General features: G+C 42.8%; 1 protein-coding gene across 1 annotated transcript in view; it reads right to left on the reverse strand.

Moving 5' to 3' along the window:
• The window catches only part of ACOT11 (acyl-CoA thioesterase 11), a 113,907-nt gene extending 94,794 nt beyond the window's left edge, over positions 1-19,113 (reverse strand). Inside the window, exon 1 of the mRNA XM_054981519.1 lies at positions 19,097-19,113. The gene's annotated coding sequence lies outside the window, so the exon portion shown is untranslated. The remainder of the gene's footprint in view (positions 1-19,096) is intronic.
• Between the last annotated feature and the right edge of the window lie 621 nt (positions 19,114-19,734).

The raw sequence follows: 19,734 nt of genomic DNA on the forward strand, positions 1-19,734 counted from the left end.
AATGAAAGGAGTTTTACATGGATTTTGTTCTTAGTTGCTGAGCCATATTATTCGTAAGGCTGACTAGGCTGAAGCCTAGGGGTCCCGCAGGGACTCAGGGCCCATCAATTTTTTTTTCTGAGGCACACTCCCACATACATTACAATTAATTGGTTCTCTTAGACAACCTCTATTAATAAGATAATTAACTGCTTCCTTATTGAAGTGAAACAAATTTATCTATAAATTATATATTTTTAATAAATAATAAAAAAATTATTCACTTCAAAATATTACAGTATTGAACAATTATACCCCTAAAATGTGCTTTCCTGAAGATTTCTACTCATGCAATAAAAATATTTTTTAAATTGTGAATAGAATTCTTTAGGAGGCCCTCATAATGGATATAGGGCTATGTACTGTGGTCTATACTATACCAGGGTCAGGCTGTCAGCTGTAGTGGGGTGAAAGATGGAAGTAGGGGTGTGCAAAGGCACACCGTTTCGGATTTCTCATTTCGGATACAGCAAAACCCGAAACGGCTAGCAGTTTTGGGTTTAGCAGTTCGGGTATTGTTTCGGGTTGTTTCGGGTTGTTTCCGGTTTTTCAATGGGAAAATGCCTCCGTCTTCCCGGACGCCTGGGGGAGGCATTTTCTCACCGAATCAAGCCAAAATTGGTGGGGACCTTCCTCTAACTCCTCTCTAACAACCCCCCAAGTTTCAGACCGATTGGACTTTGGAGGGCCATGTTATGGCCCCCCAAACCAGGTCCCCCTATCCTCGCCTAAGAAAAGGAAAAGTGAGCGTCTTTTTAGCTTGCTGCTGCTAATCTTCTTCATTATTTCCTATGGGGAAAAAATGAAGAGGCAGGCTTGTCTTGCCAGGGGTGGCATTTTGCATTTTGCATGCAAAATGCCCCCCAACCCTCAGGGGCCCTTCTCCCACCTTTCCTCCCACCCCCCACCACCACCTCCCACCCCCCACCAGAAAAATAACACAACTCTCACTTAACATCAGAGAATCACAAAAGCACAATTCCTGTCAAAAACACTTTATTTCTTTAACTGCTTTAGGTTACACAGTAGGAGGGCACAACAGGGCATGATAGCAGTGTACTACACAAAATAATACAACCCACTTCACCGTTTTTGACAGCAATTGTGTTTGGGTGATTCTCTGATGTGAAGTGAGTTGTGTTATTTTTGTGTAGTACACTGCTTTCATGCCCTGTTGTGCCTTCCTACTGTGTAACCTAAAGCAGTTAAAGAAATAAAGTGCTTTTGACAGCAATTTTTGGGGTGATTCTTTAATGTGAAGTGAGTTGTGTTATTTTTGTGTAAGATACTGCTGCCATGCCCTTTGGTGCGCCCCCCCCCCCTGCTGTGTAACCTAAAGCTGTTCAAGAAATAAAGTGTTTTTGACAGGAATTGTGTTTTTGTGATTCTCTGATGTTAAGTGAGTTGTGTTAATTTTTCTGTGTGGGGGACTGCTGGTGTAATGTGTCATAATGCTTTGCCTACTTGTACTTTGAAAGGGAGAAAATGATTTTTTAAAAACTTTATTTTGTGTTGTTTGTGTTTTATTCTTTGTTGTGCAGTTGGTTCCCATCAATGGGAACAATGGGGCTGGCTGGCCAGCCATCTCTGTAGGTGGTGGGGGAATTTGAGGGAGGGTGTCTGTGGTTCAGGTGCTCTGTCACAGGGACCAGCTGGCACTCAGAAGTGTGCTCACCATTGTGGCACCCCTGGGCTGTGCAGAATTGCCCAGGGAAAGAGAGTTTAGAAGTTCCCAGCATAGGGAACAAAGGGAGAGGGCTGGCCTTTGCCAGCCTGTTCCTGGGGTTATGGGTGTGGGGCTGCTGGGGGTGGATTTGGGTCTGTGAGGGGCTAATGTGGGGATTTGGGTCTGCATGTGGCAGCTGGGGGGAATTGGGTTTGTGTGGGGCTGTAGGGGGTGGACTTTGGGGGCTGAGAGCACCTACTTGGGGAGGCCATGAAATGCCCCCCCCCCAAGTGGGAGCTGGCTGAGCCTTGGTGGGGGGTAGGAGTAGAGGTGGGAGAAGGGCCCCTGAGCTTTGGGGGGCATTTTGCATGCAAAATGCCACCCCTGGCAAGACAAGCCTCCCCCAGCTGTAAGTAGTAGAGAAAAGAGCACCTACTTGGGGATAGATGCAGAGGAGTTAGCCGTGTTAGTCTGTGGTAGCAAAATCAAAAAGAGTCTAGTAGCACCTTTAAGACTAACCAATTTTATTGTAGCATAAGCTTTCGAGAATCAAGTTCTCTTCGTCAGATGCCTGATACAGAGACTGGTCAACCAGTCTCTGTATCAGGCATCTGATGAAGAGAACTTGATTCTCGAAAGCTTATGCTACAATAAAATTGGTTAGTCTTAAAGGTGTTACTGGACTCTTTTTGATTTTCCTACTTGGGGAGGCCATGAAATGCCCCCCCCCCAGTGGGAGCAGGCTGAGCCTTGGTGGGGAGTGGGAGGAAAGGTGGGAGAAGGGCCCCTGAGGGTTGGGGGGCATTTTGCATGCAAAATGCCACCCCTGGCAAGACAAGCCTGCCTCTTCATTTTTTCCCCATAGGAAATAATGAAGATTAGCAGCAGCAAGCTAAAAAGACGCTCACTTTTCCCTTTCTTAGGCGAGGATAGGGGGACCTGGTTTGGGGGGCCATGTTAGTCCAATCCGTCTGAAACTTGGGGGGTTGTTAGAGAGGAGTTAGAGGAAGGTCCCCACCAATTTTGGCTTGATTTGGTGGGAAAATGCCTCCCCCAGGCGTCCGGGAAGACAGAGGCATTTTCCCATTGAAAAACCGGAAACAACCCGAAACGTTTCGGAAATCGCTGTTTCGGATTACCCGAAACGTTTCGGGTTTTCTGAAATGTTTCGGGAAAACCCGAAACAACCCAAAACAGGTTGTTTCGGGGGGGTTTTCGGGTATCATATACCCGAATTGCACACCCCTAGATGGAAGTGCTGGAGGGGGCCCGAAATACCTGAAAGCCTGGGAGGCCTGGCTGTGGGTTATTATGGCCCTGCGTGTTTGGTGATTTTGTGTGGACCGATATGGGTATTTACAACTTTTCCCATGATTTAGGACCTCTGAACCTTGTGAGAAGCTACCCATAGATTTTTCTCCAATTAAGTCTTTAATCCTAGGAAAGGACATGTGCATGCCGCAGCTCAAGTAAGCGCTCCTACCTGCTAACTTATGCTAACCAACTCTTACTTTGCTTTGCAACAAGTAATTCTATCCCTTTCTTATAAATGTACAAATTAGGACTTAGAAATCCAGAGCATCAACCAAATTAGAGTTTTAGCATTATTCTGTTTAGCAAAAGCAGTGCACACTTTCCACCAATCTGTAGTAAATATTGAACAGAAAACCTGTTAAGCAAAAGCAGGCATTGCCCATTGAAGAGGAAGTGCTTGAAGCAACCATCATCACACTCTTTATGGCACACCATCCATCTGGCTCTGATTTTATCTGGATCCAGCATATCTCCCCAGAGGTGGCACTTTCCAGAGCATTTTATAACATTGCTTTTCTTTCCTCACACACAAGCCTCTTTACAACGCATACACTTTTATGGCTAGGGGAAGAAATAGTCTTTATAATCATGCATAGTAATCAACCCTCATTATTTACTCTTAATGATTTTACAGTATTTTTACACTGGTCCCCTAGAAATTCTTGTTATCCCAAAGAGAATAGCTTGCTTGTAACCATTTGCTAATTGCACGTATGAATGTCAATTAATTCACTTAGCTAATTATCCACTCTATGAGCATCATGCACCAAAGAACTGTAAAAAGACAGGCATATGGTAATAGATTTGGAACAGAATATAGCATGTTGGTGGGTATTCATCCAGCAGAATGAAGGTTGTGAGGGGTGGGGACACATGTGTATTAAGTTAGCATGTCAGCACACCCTAGCTGAAAAGATGCCATCAGCTTGGGGAATACAATCTCTGTGAATCATAATTACAGCATTATGCTAATTGTGTCTGAACAACATCAAAATCTCATGGCAATAAAAGAACATTGGAAGACTACTGCAACTTCGGTTTGGAGATCTGATCATAGGTCAAGTAAGAGGTTCTAATTGTTTTGTTCCTTTCAACATGTGAACAAGTTATGGCGTAGCTAAGCAACTCACTTTAAAAAATCATTGATAGGAAACAAACACTGCTTAATTAGGAAAAATACAGCTCTTCCTAACGCTACTTCCAACAAAACCCAAAAGCTAAAGAACTGTCAAAAGAGTAAGATATAGGTTACAGAATTTTAAAAGGGGAACACAGAAATAAATTTTAGGTGGAGAATTGCTTTTGTAAAAAAATCTTCAGCTAGAAGACATCTCTGGTAAAGTAGAGCTCAAGAAATCAATGATACGTGCCAAAAGTTTGTTCTTGACATATCATAAGGCATTATCTTCTTATGTGTGAAATGACATTTAAGCAACATTTTAATGGTATATCAGTTTCTACTGATGTTTTCCTTTTGCTTCATCTGCAACAGGTCAATCATTTTGGAGGGGGTGTTCTGGCAAGGAGATGATATGTAAATAATATCAAAAAGGTACTGTAGAATTTTCCTGAAGATTACATTTTAAATGAAGGTTCTAAACAGAATACCAATTTGTGGAAGGTAAATATTAACAGGCTTGTAAATTTTAAAAAAATTAAGACAGCAGCTTTGAAAAAGTGTCATGAGTTCCATACAGATGCACAGTTACACGGCATGGCACCTTGGATAACTTTGCAGTCCATCCTCCTACCATAAACCAAGACTGAATATATCCAAGTAAGGCACAAGATATGAACAACAGCACAGACATCAGCCAAGACCAAATCTGTTATGAACTATTTTTGTACTTTGTTAGCTTTCCTCCTTTAGACTGGGGGCAGCATTGGTCTATTTTGCTTATGAGATAGAGTATTTGGTCCCCCATACCTTCCAAATAACCCACATTAGAAACCCAAATAGGCTGGCCTCTAGGACAAGGCAAACACTGTCAGATTCACCATATATTTTGGGATTCTCTTTCCTGCCATATAGAAAGTAGTATGCCTTGATAGGCAGCAAGCATATTTTGCAGTTTATATTACTTAATATGGGTGCTATTAGGCTTCCATTACTGCACTTGCACAAAAGGAAAAGTGAATAAAGCACAATGCTCCATATACGGTAGAAAAGATAACAGCGTCTGCCAGGGCATGAAAAGTTCCATCTACAGGCAACAGAGTTCTCTAGATGGCAATTATAATAAGATATATAGTATTTATAGAGTTCTTTCTGTAAATGCTCAGATCACTTTACCAGCTAATCACTCACCTGTGGCAAGTAACAATCAGCTTATAAACTGAAAAATAATTTGTTCATTTTCTTTATTCTTATGGGGCATGACTACATTGCAAACACCCAGCTGCTACATAAGCTAGCATTGTGAGTGCTTGCAACTTTATGAACTTGGACTTCATAAACATTGTTATAGACCTGGACTATGAATGCAGCAGAATGACATAGCAAAGCTGACTGAACAACGTCACACTGGAGACAGAGGATACCTTGGTTAAATGTTCTCTCACATTAAAAAAAAAAAGACACATACAAAAACCTTCCTTTTCAGAAGAAAACTAATTGATCAGGGAGAAAAACAGGACCAGACTGCTCTGTTGCTTTTCTACTTTTGGACACGTATGTTTTGCAGATGTGGACATGGAAAAAGGAGGACAAACACAGTTGGATACTGTTATGACCTGCACTTTCTTTAGGGTGGATTTTGCTTTAATCTTTCCCTTCACACCCTCTGGGTAGTTAGCTGCCACCTGGAATATTAAATTCCAATATATTTTATTTAAGTTTTCCCTTTGGTAACGTGTTTATGCGTCAGGCTCCTTTGTGGTTCTATGTGGCCCTGAGGATAGGAATGGGAGATAACAATGACTGCTACTCTGGGATATAACAAAATAAAACTTTATTTTTTAAGAAGCGTATTGATTACATAAAAGTAGTTCTTAGTTCTTCTAGTTGCTTCATCCAAACTCATTCACACAGATCTCTTGTAAGGCTTCACACACAGTTAGCCTCTTTCTCTAGGCTCTATATTTCTCTCACAAAGAACTCCTCAGACAGCACACAGCTAGCCTGTTTTATTTTCACTCTCAATTCTTTCTCTCTCAGGCGTACACACAGTTTGCCTGCTTCAAATAGAGTGAATATATAGTCTCACAGACACACTCAGTTCAGGCTTCCACTCAGGTTGCCTTTCCCTCACAAATACATGAACACACTCAGGCCGCACACAGCTCGCCTCTCTTGCCCTAACTGAATCTTTTTTCTCTCCCTCAACAACTGAAAACTGCCTTCACTCCACCCACTCTCTGTCATCAACCAATCATATCACTCACTCATCTCTCTCTTTCACCCCCACTCTTCACCTATTTCACTAAACATTTAAAGACACATGCACCCATTTCTTGAAATCATTACAGATACAATTAAATGGCCAACTTTATTTAGTTTTACATCAATCATGGGATCTGCAGCACCCTGAAGCTAACCCATTCCAAATCTTGTTGCAGAGTAGGCAGTTGGAGGGATCTCGAAGAGTCTGCCCTCCTCTATGTGTGAACATCCCATGTTGCATGGATGAGGTCACCCTGACTCCAAGCACTGGGCAGTCACTTTTCTACTGCTCAGGCTCCTCCTTGCTAAGCCTTCTTTAGTGCTCAGGGAGGTGTGCCACATCTTTCCCCCCCAGCCATGAGGTCTATGGTTCAAGAATAATAGCATCCCTGAAAGGGTTCCTGTCCCAGGTCCATAAAAGCCCCAAGGCCTTCCAGCTTATGGTCTGAAGACTGCCCATTCACTCAAACTGATGCTTCAGGGTGCTCACATAATCTATACTGTGTACCACTCAAGCAACCAAACCTACCCAATGATTCACACACTTCCCCCAGCAGAGAATATTCTACAACCTGGAAACTTTGTATTTCCATCTGCAAGTGGATAATAAAAGCCATTCTGCAAACATCTCTAGTGGAAATGGGTCATTATGAGATGAGGAAGAGGCACTAGCTAGCAAATTAGCCTAATAAATCAAAACCATGTGGATTCTCTTCCATTAGCTAGCCTAGCCTCTGAGACAGCTTAAGTTTCTGGCACAAAGATGGGACTCCCAACCACAATATTAAGCCTTTGCAGCTGTGCTAGTAAGCCATCCTCTCCCACTCCATTCTCAGGTACAAGTGCCTCCCTTTCAGCTTCAGTTTCCTTTGAAATCCTTGAGAGATCAAAGGTGGGTGCGAAGGAGAGAAGGAAGCAGAAAAAGGAAGAGAGGCTATGGGGGGCAGGGAAAGAAGAGAGGACATGGTGGGAGAGGGGAAAATGAGATGGCACCCTCAAGTCCTTGCAGGTCCTCCACTTGTGTGTGTGTGTGTGTGCGTGTGCATGTGCACATGCATAAGCACGTGCCCGCACAGACATAAGCACCCTTCTGTTTGCTTATAAGTCCCATCTATAGCATAGTGTGAATGGTCTGTTTTGTTCCTCATGCCACACACTAGGTAGCACCTTGGAATTGGTAACAGCTCCTGTGTTCTATAAAGGAATCACTAGAAGGCATTTTCAACCTTATCAGTAAATTGGGTCTTGGTTGCCCTGATGGGAGTGTGACCCCGATGATTCTCCTAAACCTTTTGGTGGCTTTTGATATCATGAATCATGGTATCCTTCTGGACCACATTTCCAGATTGGGATTGGGAGGCACTGTTTTGCGATAATTCCAGTCCTACCTGGAGGGTAGATTTCAGAGTGTGGGACTGGGGGACTGAAGGCATACTGCTCATCCCCTTGGCCTCTGGCCTACAGGGTCCTATCTTGTCCCCCGTACTTTTTAACATCTATGTGAAGGCACTGGGAGAGGTCATCTGGAGATGTGAACTAAGTTGCCATCAATATGCAGATGACACTCAGCTCTATCTTGTACTTCCCGTAGATCAAAGGGAAGCTGTGGAAACCATGAACAGGTGCCTGGATGTTGTTTTGGGATAGATGAAAGATGACAAGCTAACTTAACCCTGACAAAATGGAGGAGCTACTAGTGGGGGGAGGGTTTGACCCAAGAACTGGGACATTTCCTGTTCTGGATGAGGTTACATTCCACCTAAAGAAGCTTGTCCGTAGCTTGGGGGTGCTCCTGGACCTGGACCTCCTGTTGGATAAACAGGTGGCAGTAGTGGCTAGGGTGCTTTTCACCACCAGGTGAGCCAGCTGTAGCTTTTCCTTAGCAGAAAAGATCTGGCCACTTGGAACATGCCCTGGTAATGTCTAGATTAGATTACTGCCATGAGCTTTATTAAGGTCTGCCCTTGAAGAGTGTTCAAAAGTTAATGTTGGTGCAGAATTTTGTGGCCAGAAGGTTGACTGGAATAGTTCATTGGGACTGCTGATCTTCAGAAGGCAGCTGAAGAGGTTTTTATTTAAGACTGCTTTTAATTAACTTTCTTTTTATCTAACTGGCAGTCCTCAACTGTTGTTTTTAAACTTTGTTTTTACCTCTGATTGTTTTTATCTATATTGTCAGCCAAATTGAGTTCCCCCATGGTAGAAAGGGGCTAAAAAATATTTTAAACAAACAAACAGACAAACAAACAAAGGGCCTTCCTGATCATGGCACCCAAGCTCTGGAACCACCCCCACCCCCACCCCCAGAGATTTGTCTTTCTCCTTCTATCATTTTCTTCCGCCAACAGTTAGTGGCATTCCCTCACTAACTCTCATTGGCCTTTCTCCTTCCTTAACCTTCTTTTCTTCTATGTTTATATGCTTTCTTTAAAAAAAAATACTTTAAATATTATCTTATTAAGTTGGATGGAACAGTGGCATACAAATGTTTTTAAATAAATTTTTTTTTAACAGTTGTGTGGAAAGAGTATACTGGTTTACTCAGTTTTCAATTGTGCTGAGTCTTATCTCATACATAGCCCTTAGTTTATCCATCCCAGTTTGTAAAGGTTTATTCTGCACAGATACACGTGGGCGGTTTAAACGTGTGAACTTTTTGCTCTGCCTGGGCTTCATTACAGCACTGTTGTTTTCAGGATCATCCACCTAACGTGGATGATCTGTTTGTCCTGCTACCATGCTTTCCCCTGCTTTGCTGTGATCTTTACCAGATTTGGTTTGGTATGAATTTTTTTTGTATAGATTGCAAAGTGCCTTTGGACAATGTATAGGCAGAATGTTGCACACTTCTACACTGCTACTAGTGCCATTTCCTTTGCTGCAGTCCCTGTAGCTGCCATTCCTTCCCACATACCAGAGGACACTTAAAAAACAAATTACTACATTGTTATAGTGTTATAACATTCTAACAATGCAGTGTCACAACATATTAGTTCCTCGCTTTTTTAAAAAGACAGCAAATCTCTAGTAACAGTGTGAACCCACACCCAACATTTGGTAAATTTGATTCTCTAATTCAGCTATTTCCAAAAAATTCAGTCATTATTCCCTATGGGAAATCACTCTAGTGGCTATCCGGTGGGCTGGGGGGAGGGTCATTTTTCAACCAAACTTCACAAAATTTGGAAAGAACCTACTCCAGACTGTCCTCTAAAGATCCCCCAGGTTTCATGAAGATTGGACCCCAGGGGCCAATCTTATGGGCCCCCAAAGGAAGTTCCCCCAACTACTCTCCATTGTTCCGTATGGAAATATCTGGCGGCTATCTTGGGGTCTGGGAGTGGCACTTTTCAAGCAAATTGCACCAAATTTGCAGGGAACCTACTCTTTACTATCTTCTAAAGAACCCCCAGAGTTTCAGGAACACTAGACCACAGGGATCAATTCTATGGGCCTCTGAACAAGATGCCCCCAGCCACACACCAGAGAATCACACCAATTCCTCCCAAATCAAATTGAAGCAAGTAACACTGTTGTAACTTAGCCCAACAGAACCAGTGTCATCACAGCAGCCAGGCACTGGGTTCAGCCAGTGGAGGAACACCATAGAATAGAACCAAGCAGTACCAATCCACAAGCACAAGGCATTCCCTTGCTTCAGTTTGCTTCTGTTGGGCTAAGTTGCAACAGTGTCCCTTGTTTCAGTTTGGTTTGGGTGGAATGGATGTGATTCTCTGGTGTGATGTTGGTCCCCTTGTTTCACTTTGGTTCTGGGGCAATTCCATACCTGTGCTTCAGTTTGGTTCTGTTGGAATTTCTGTGGGATGAGCTCAGCTTGCATTTGGGAGTGTGCCTTGCCCACGGCAACCTTGCCCCAATGTGTTCCTGCAGTGGGAGTCTGCTTTGAAACAACGGAGTGGCTGGGGTCACCTTGTTCAGAGGTCCACAGAATTGGACCCCAGGGTTCAATCTTTATGAAACTGGGGGGGGGGGTGTCTTTAGAGAACAGGCAGGAGTAGATATACTACAAGTTTGGTGGAACTTGCTTGAAAAATCCCACCCCCACCCCCAACATCCCAGATAGGCATCAAATATTTTTCCCCATAGAGTCTTTATAGGATAGTCAAGAGTAAGATCCCTCCAAATTTCATGAAGTTTGTTTGAAAAATGACCCTACCCATCCCACCGGTTAGATTGATTTTCCCATAGAAAACAATGGCCAAATTTTCACCGAATTTTACCAAATTGTTTTGGTAAAATTCAGACTACATGTTTGGCTGATTCCGCATACATTGAATAATGCACTTCCAATCCTCTTTCTAGATAATTTGGAATGGATTGTTTCATGTGTGGAACAAAAAATCCACCTCAAACGATTGATAAAGTGCATTGAAAGTGCATTATCCAACGTGTGCAGAATCAGCCTTCTTTGATTCGGAATACCTGGATTTTACAGAATCTGCCCAAAATCAGTATTTTAATCCAAATTCCAAACCAAGCTGCTCACCCCTAGTCTCTAGCCTTTTTTGTTTCAGAGATATAAGGGGACTGGTGCAGTCTCCATCTTCCCCTAATATCTTTGCAATGAAAAGGGCTAAAGTTTTAATCTTTCTAAAAAGTGAAAACTGGGGACTAGTAAATTGTTGTCTTGGCAGATCATGACAATTGTGGCAATAGATTGTATTATAAAATTATAACAATCTAATAATTCCTATCTTTAAAAAACCCAACAGAGGCAAGGAGGGAACAATGGCCACAGTGGGCTGAGGCAAAAAATTTTGGGGAGAAGAGCTACACAGAAAAACATGTGGAAGTAGCCTTGTAGCATACGGCAACACAACAATTAAGAAAGCAGCTTGACTCTGTTACAGAAAAAACAGGGAGATGATGCCATGCACACTTATATATACTGTTGGCTTTGCATTTTCAAGCTTATTATTTGGTTGCATATAGAAAATGTGAGCACAGCAGCACTGGATAAAATAAAGAGCCCCTCTGTTCCAGTGTCCTTCCACCAATTCTGCTCTTTGTGGTTGCTTCAGAGGAAACATTAATTAATCCAAAGCAATACCTTTAACTATGTCAGCCCTTTATTCAATTCCTAGTTTTGTATAAGAAGAGGCAGTTCAATACAGATGCATCCATTACCCTTGGTAATCTTGGCTACCAAATTATTACATATAGTTTTCAATATTACAAAATTATCATCCACATAGTAAATGACTTACCAGCTTCAAAAAGCAAACCATCACACACAACAATCAGCACAAAACTTCTACCCTCCAGCAACTGAGTCAGAAAGACAGTAAACTATATAGGGCTAGGTGCATTTTCCAGTACCACAAACAAATGAATGCAGTATTGGGTTAAAGGTACAAAACTGGCCACCTGAGAATCTCTGTTTTCATTTAAGCCCTTTAAACCCTCATTTTGGTTGTGAAGAGAAATTTCAAACTTATCAGGGCAATGATAAGGGTCTGATAAATCTCAGAAGCTAGTGCAAGTCTGATCAGAGCTCCCTATGGAAAACTTTGCACCACTCTAACACAGGGTGTTATGACTAATAGATCATAAAAAGAACAAGAACCATGCCACTTGCTTGATTTGCAAAACATATAGGGGTAACAGAATCCAGCTCTGCTTGGCTCAAATTTAGATTGTTTGAATCCTAGAGGTTCAAAGTATGATGGTAGGTAGTAAAACTGTTTCCATGAGTTTTAGAGAGATGATTTGAAAGAATGAATTTCTCTAATGCACATCAGGAAAGTCATAATATGTAACTGGACACTTTACTCCCCTGCCCCCAAGCCCAACACTTTGAAAATTCAGTTTGCAAGAACCAATTTCCAAATAAGATGGACAGCATTATCACCAGTTAGCTAGCAAGCTTCTGTATAAGGCACATATTCAATTGAGAGCAGAAACAGCATATAGTTAAGGTACCTATATTCTGATTATTAACTTGTTGGAGCATATGAGAAAGAAGCATACTGCATCTTAAACTGAATACACACCATCAGGTAGATAGCACATGAAGATAGCCTGCGGAGTACCTGGTTTGGTCTTTGAATATTCAAGTAGCTTGTTGGTAAATGCTGGTTAAATTCCTAAAATTCACATCTGAGCCTTTCCCCACTCTTACATAGCCAAGTTGAGAGCCATATCATACAATGTAATGGTGAGAATACCAGAGTAGAAGCAAGGAGACTCAAGTTGAAAGCCACATTCAGCCATGAAGCTCATGGTGTGACCTTGGGTCACTGAGTCCCTCTCCCCTCCACCTAACTTCTTCACAATAGGGTTGCCAGCCTCCAGGTAGGAGCTAGAGATCTCCTGGAATTACAACAGATGTACAGACTAGAGAGATCAGTTCCCCTGGAGGAAAATGGAGGCTTTGGATGGGGGGACTCCATGGCATTATACTCCACAGAGGTCCCTCCCCAAAACCAACCCTCTCCAGGCTCCACCCCCAAATCTCCAGGTATTTCCCAAGCATGAGTTGGCAACCCCACTTTATAACCACCAGGTACATTGCTCTGAGCTGCTTGACTGGGAGGAAGGAAAGGGAGAAATTATTTTGTAAAACTAGTCAAGATAGCTTATTTCACTAGCATTCAATTTATTTTAAAAACAATGAGACCTACAAAAATTAAATTTTAAAAATCAATATATCTAACTCTCAACATACCCAAATCTGTGGATACTTAAATCTGGAGCCATGAACAGATGAGGCACATCTTTCTACAAGCCTGAGAAAAGCCCCAGCCAGCTTGCATTTAACGTATTGTCTAATCCAACCACAGGATCTTAGAAACGCAGGTTTGAATGACCCATATTCTGTTGCAGATACTCCCTGACACAGTAAAACACAGTAACATACTCTCAGTCTAACCTACCTCAAACGATTGTTGTGAGGATAAAATGGAGAATGATCTTGGTCCCCATTGTGAAGAAAGGCAGTCAATAACTGAAGTAAGTAACAAATAGGTACATTGGTTGGTGGGTGAAAGGTGTGGATATGGAAGTTGCCAGAAGAAAGAGGAAATTGTGTGAGGAAAAAAGAGGTGCTTCCACAAGCTTTTGTGTGATCTCTGCACATCTGTGCACATCTGTGATTTAACAACTGGGCTTTTCTCCCCTCCCAAAAATGTTGAGTACATGCTGAATCAGGAAGGACATTGGCCCCAAACACATCCAAATTGCAACTCCTCCCATATTTATGGGCCCTGGCTCAAAGCAAAAAAGTGTGCAGAAGAAGTCACATGCCTTGCCACTGCTTTTTCTACTGTGGATGTTCCTTTAATTTCCATTCACTCTTGCTCTCCTTTCTTTGCTTTGCTTATCACCTTGCACTAACTCAGACCTGTTTCCTATTATGGAAAGACCACCTAGAGCACTCCTTTATGGGATGGTCAAGAGAACCTACATAGTAGGAAATGAAGAATTTACTGAAGAATTTGATTTTGTAATGTTTACATGGCTGCCAAGGTTGTAACTTCAATTTAGACATGCTAGTCAGGACAAGAACATTCAGAGCTTTCTGAAGTTGTAGTTCCAAGCACAACGTGGATAACCAGCATTGCTCGGGTCAAAGGGAAAAAACAAAGCAGTTTTTCAGCATGGGTTTATGAAGCTTTTGTAACTAACAATTCTGCCCTCTTCTGGAAGGAACTGAGCACTGACTGGTGTTGAACACCATTTTCCAAGCAAAGAGACTTCCACCATGTTTAGTCAAACTGTCAGCTATTGAAGATCAAGCAAAAGGCTCATCCAGCATAAAGCATCATCATTATAAATATTTAAAAGGCCACAGATCTTTATCATTTCACAGATTTGGATCACTTCCTAACATGAGCGATCAAATGCAAAGTAAAAGGCACTTCACAAATGATACTAAATATTCCTTTTAGCCTAAAATGCATCACTTATGATGATTGTTAATGTGGTATAGTAAGTGGGAGAACCATTTTTACTAGAATATACCTTCTGTTAATGCAGCTTTTATTTCATTTGCAGATGCCAGAAATGCAAAGAATTTTGTTTAAAGAATCACTTGTGGAACACTGCCTCCTACCCAAGAATGTCGTAGAACTACAGGCTTCTGCATTTGTATTGCACTTCTTTCTGTGTGTGTCTTTCTGTAATTATTAGCAGCATAACTATAAAATAAACTGTTGAATTCTGAGTATTTTGCAGACCTCTCCTAGTTTAAGAAATTGACCTTTATCCCAGGAATTGATCAAAGATCTTAACGTAAATTTTATTTTGTAATATTGTTCCACAGAACGACCATATTGTTCAGCACTTGACAGATGTCAGTCAAGCAGCACAATATTGAAATACTAAATCTAGTAACTGCCAAACTTGCCCACTTCACCAGAAAAGTCTTGTCTCTTGGCTAGTGGTCTTATGGTATGGTCTCCTGAAGGATGTTTTGGAGGTGCCCTCGGTGGCAACCTTGAAGAGAACTCACAAAAGGGTCCTTTTTCATAGGTCTTTCCTAGAATGATTGTATTTACAGTCTATCTGTACGCAGTGGCACTTTCAGTGTTTCATACAGCGTTTTAATGTTTTACAACATGCACATTAATAATGATTGCTTATTGTTACAAGCTGCCTTGGCTGTTATAAGTTTTAAAGCAATAAAATAAATGTATGCATGTACAGGAGCACACAGATACCCACACACTGCTACAGCCATTGAAACAGAAGCTGAACATACATCAAATACACCTATACAGCTACTGTAGGATGGATTGACTCTAAATATAAGTGTATTGCTGGGTAAACATGGCCAATATGATCCTTGCCACAGACCATGCTTTTGATGGCATAGTATTTACTATTCTTTCCTCCCAGGAGAGGTTTCCTAATAGAACACAATGCCTAATAGAACACAATTCTTAAAGGAACTATACTTGTTCTCTTTCCTCAAACCAAGGTCTCCCTATACTAAGGCCTAGAGTTTATATCTTTTTCTTGTTACAATGTTTTAGTTACTGTATTTTTCTGCTTTTGCTGATTTCCTATTCTGAGCAATACCACTGAAAGGCTGGTTCATGCCTGCCCATCGATGATTTCCCCCAACATCTAGTTAGGAGTCTCGCAAACAAATAGTTTGCCCTATTTTGGATGCCATTGGGAAGCAGGACTTTTTCTTCATCTTCTCCACAGCATCATGATGTTCTCATACCTCTCTCAGCTTTCCCCCATCGTTCCAAAACTCACCCTACTATGACCTTTTCAGAAAAATCTTGGCAAAATCAGGGTGCTCATCGTGGGAAAGTCCGGATCTTCCTAGCCCCACACACATCAGGGCCATTTTCCATGCCCCAGTATCCTATGGCAGCCATTGCACCTTGTGCCACCAGAGGGCTTTTTAGAGAGGTTTAATCAGTAATTGAAGAACAAAAAAGCCCTCCAGTGGTATGGAGGGAGCTACCACCAAAGAATGAAGCATAGAAAGTGCAAGGAACAGCACCATGTGGAATCCCTGTTGCCACTACACTGAATTGACAGCTGCAGTGCCCAAGAGGTTTTAATTGCTCACTAGGTGCTGTGATGAACATACAAACTGCAAGTAAAACTAATCAACAATACTGTTCATACAATTTTGTACAATTATGTTCTGCAGACCCAATCTTGCTAATAGTGCCTTCCCTTAGTGGCATGGTTGACCGCAACATGCTGATATGCCTTCTCCACAGTTCCCCCACAACGACCAAATGAGCTCCTTTTGATGTCCGAAATATCTCATCACTGCTAGCTTTCAAGAGAGCTGTAAAGATCTTTAAAGTGTGAGTACAGATAATTCTATGTGCTCTTTGCAAAAGTCTAAGATTACAAGATAAGAATGCAGAGCAGGGAAGGAAGCCAAGGACTCCTAAAAGTAGAAAGAACTGCTAGAAGCCATGATGGAAGAAGCACAGGACTGGCAGCAGACTGAATGAACATAAAAAAGGTGAGAGACTGAATTCCCGGTAGAAGAGGAAATAAAGAGAAGTAGAAGTGACAGAGTAGAGAAAGTGATGGTCTAAAGAGAAAAAGCACCATGGAGATCTCACAGAGGAGCTGGGGCTTTTTCTGTTCTGATGAATATCCACATTGCCAAGGAGGAAAATCTTGGCATTCCTACTCTATATAAACATGGTCTCTATAATTACAGGTTCCTTTTCTTTTACAAATGCTGAGGTTATTCAGTTAGACTCTGTGCTGTACAGGAAGGAAAGAGAATAGACAAAGCAGTCTAAGTAACTGTGAACTAGGGAAGCAAAGGAAGTGATTTGGGGAAGGAGGCATATTTAATTTCATACATTTCATTGTGCTATTCAGTCACATGTCTGGTTACAGGCCTTCTTTACCTTCATCCCCATTCATCTTGATCACAGTCAGATGCAGACTGTTTTGGAAAAGGGCTCACAACAATTTTAAAGTGAACAGCAAACAAAGTACAAGACATCCATCTACCTCAAACTGTTTCTTAGGATGTTTTGGAGAATTATTTAGGTTTCAGAACCATTGTGTGTCACACTTGTACAAGAAAAACACCTCTCAACTTGACAAAAGGAAGTAGCTGTACTTAAAATCTACTTCCACTACACATCAGGAAAAGAATTAAATATACATTTTCTACTCCCCAAAGCAACTATCTATTTGATCTTCCTTCAACAATCACAAATCATTCTTTTTACACTCACTCTAACCAGGGGAGGGGGGCAAAATATGATAGAGGAAACACTAACAGGATAGATAACCAAATGGTCAAAGTATTCTATGAAGCACACATCCTTTCCCAGTATTTATCCTTAAAACCCAAGGCTACTCTACTACATATGTTCCTTACATGGGTGAATGCTAGTGCGGGGGGGGGGGGGGGCTATCTACACCAGCATGTATGTTAACAATAGAAATGCCACTGTACTTTTTGTGCACACACATACCTGGAACATTCAGTGGATTCCAAATGAAGCAAAATTGACCTGTGATGATACGCATGGGTAATTTAAAAGTGTACCTCCCCATGGAGAAAAATATGAATTATCCCCCAAATGTTATGGCCACCATGAACTCTGGATGCCATTAAAACAAGTGGACTCCTCATCCGACAATTTAAGAAATCCAAATTGAGACACAATAGAGAAGTACCCCAGAATCTGAGACTTTAAGAAAGTACTTGAAATGATAAAAACACTGCACCCTTTAATCCAGCAGTTTCTAAACTTTGACTCCAGGGGCCACTGTAGCAACTCAGTATCTCCCTTTCACACTGACAAGGACACATCGTCCCCCTCAACTGCACAGCGCTTGCAAATGCTTTCCCCGCTCGGCCCACAGAAAGCTTCCCCGCAGGCTAGTAGCCTCCCTCGTCCTCAGGGAGGGAGGAGCCTACAGGCCGGTTCCTCCGAGCTGAGACGAAAGGCCTTCCTTCCAGAGCGCCATAATAGTTTCGGGGAAGTTTGGAACACGCCCCGCGCTCAGCAGCGCGCCCTTTGTTGTTTCCAATCTGATGCCACCCCCGACTTCCTTGTTAACGTTGCACGACGTCTCCCAGCAACTGTGGTACCTTCCCTCGGCTACTCCGGGAGGCTTTGTTGCCAGTTTTTTTTTTATTGCATCCGCTAATCTCCAGTCCCTTTGAAAATGACAGATGTAAGCTCAGATCTGTTGCGTGACCCGCGCCGTTACTGCAAGACAAAGAAGTCTTCCCAGAGAGAATAAAGACTTGCTACACTGGATGCGCCTTGCCTCTCCCCCTCCTCCCCAGTCTCTAGGGTTTTATAAACCAGTTGAAGAAGAGAACGCGACTGCTCAGAAAGTCAAATTAGTGCGGCTCCACGTGGATTTTTAAGAAAAGGCTGCAAGGCACACCGCGGAAGAGATCAGCGCGCGGGCTTTATCTCCCCTCAAGCCGCACAGCTCCCTGCCAAAATTAATCTTCCCTGCTCCCCAAATTGGGAAATGAAATGCATCTCCTTTGGGGAAAGAACCTGCCGACTGTGGGTGCAGTGGGAAGGAGAGGTCTCTAGGGGGCAGTGTTGTCCCGATCTTCGGGAGGCCAGTCCGGCTGCACAGCGAATATTCCTCGGAGAAACGCTTTCTCCCGCCCTCATCCCCAGCTCTGCATCCTCTTTCCTCCCTCCCTAGTGCCAAATGTCAGCCTCGGGAGGAATTAGCCATTGCTAAACCCCTAGGGAGAAGAGAGCCGGTGTTGCAGAGCAGAAATGCCAGTCGCTTCCACCGTGGAACCTTCCCTCCCCCACTCTCCCTCCTCCCCCTACTCCAAGCAATGCAGTGGCTCTAAAGCAAACCTGCTGCACCCGGGGGGGCGGCAAAAGAAGGGGAACCGGGAATCCCAGGCATGTTTTTCTTCTGATCTCTTCTCTCTGCAAGTTAAAAGACGGTAAGGAAAATACCCCTTCTAAATCGAGCACACCCCCACCCCCACACACAGAATGATAAATGGCTACATGGGGAGGAGCATGAACCTTCGACACAAATGTACGAAAACTGATGTCTTTTCTGAATGGAATGTTAAAGATCTCGTATAAGATACACATTTGAAAAAGCCTAGGAGATTCTTTTTAAAAAAATAATCCAGCGTCTATGAAAGGGTTCTTCCTGCAGAGGCGGAAAAGAGACCGCCGCCCCCCTCCCTAGCAGCTCAGCATGTAACCCAACAATCGCAAGGAGCCCACCTTTAGGGAAAGGACACTATTTCAGCTCCCTCTCCTTGAGCGCCTGCTGGGGGAGGTGGAAGGGCCGCGCGGAAAGCGATGTTCAGAATACCAGCATTGCTCCCCCTCCCCCACGAATGGAAGCTGGAAAGAATAAGCACAAAGTTCGGTTGAGGGGGGAAAACTTTGCATCTAATCATTGAGGGAAAACTTTATAAAGGAGAAACTGCGCGCGCACACACACACACAGTCTTTAATTGAAACCATCTCTACAGTGTAAAAAACAGGCGCGCGCCCCCCTCCTTTTTCCCTGTGTCCTATGAAATCATAATAAGAAACGTATATGGGAGGAAAGGGGGGGGGAGAGAAGGGTGGTGGAAGGCTATAAAATCCTGCAGATACTGGAACACAGTTTTGATACTATGGTTACTTGATCTGACCAAAACATGCAGCAAAGAGCAGTGACAACAACAATAGATCAAGCAGCAAAGGAAATTCCTTCCGGGATGGACAGAGCGGCGGGAGGAGCGCTCCGTGGCTGGAACGCTGAGGCACCAGGCTCCGCCAATCGGCAAGCAGCAGCCAGCAGTTTCAAAATGCCCCTGCTTTCCCCACCTCCCCTCCCTTCCCCTGCTCTACACAAGAATTGCTGAGACGTT

Source organism: Eublepharis macularius, chromosome 5, assembly GCF_028583425.1.
Source record: "Eublepharis macularius isolate TG4126 chromosome 5, MPM_Emac_v1.0, whole genome shotgun sequence".
Classification (NCBI taxonomy): Eukaryota; Metazoa; Chordata; class Lepidosauria; order Squamata; family Eublepharidae; genus Eublepharis; species Eublepharis macularius.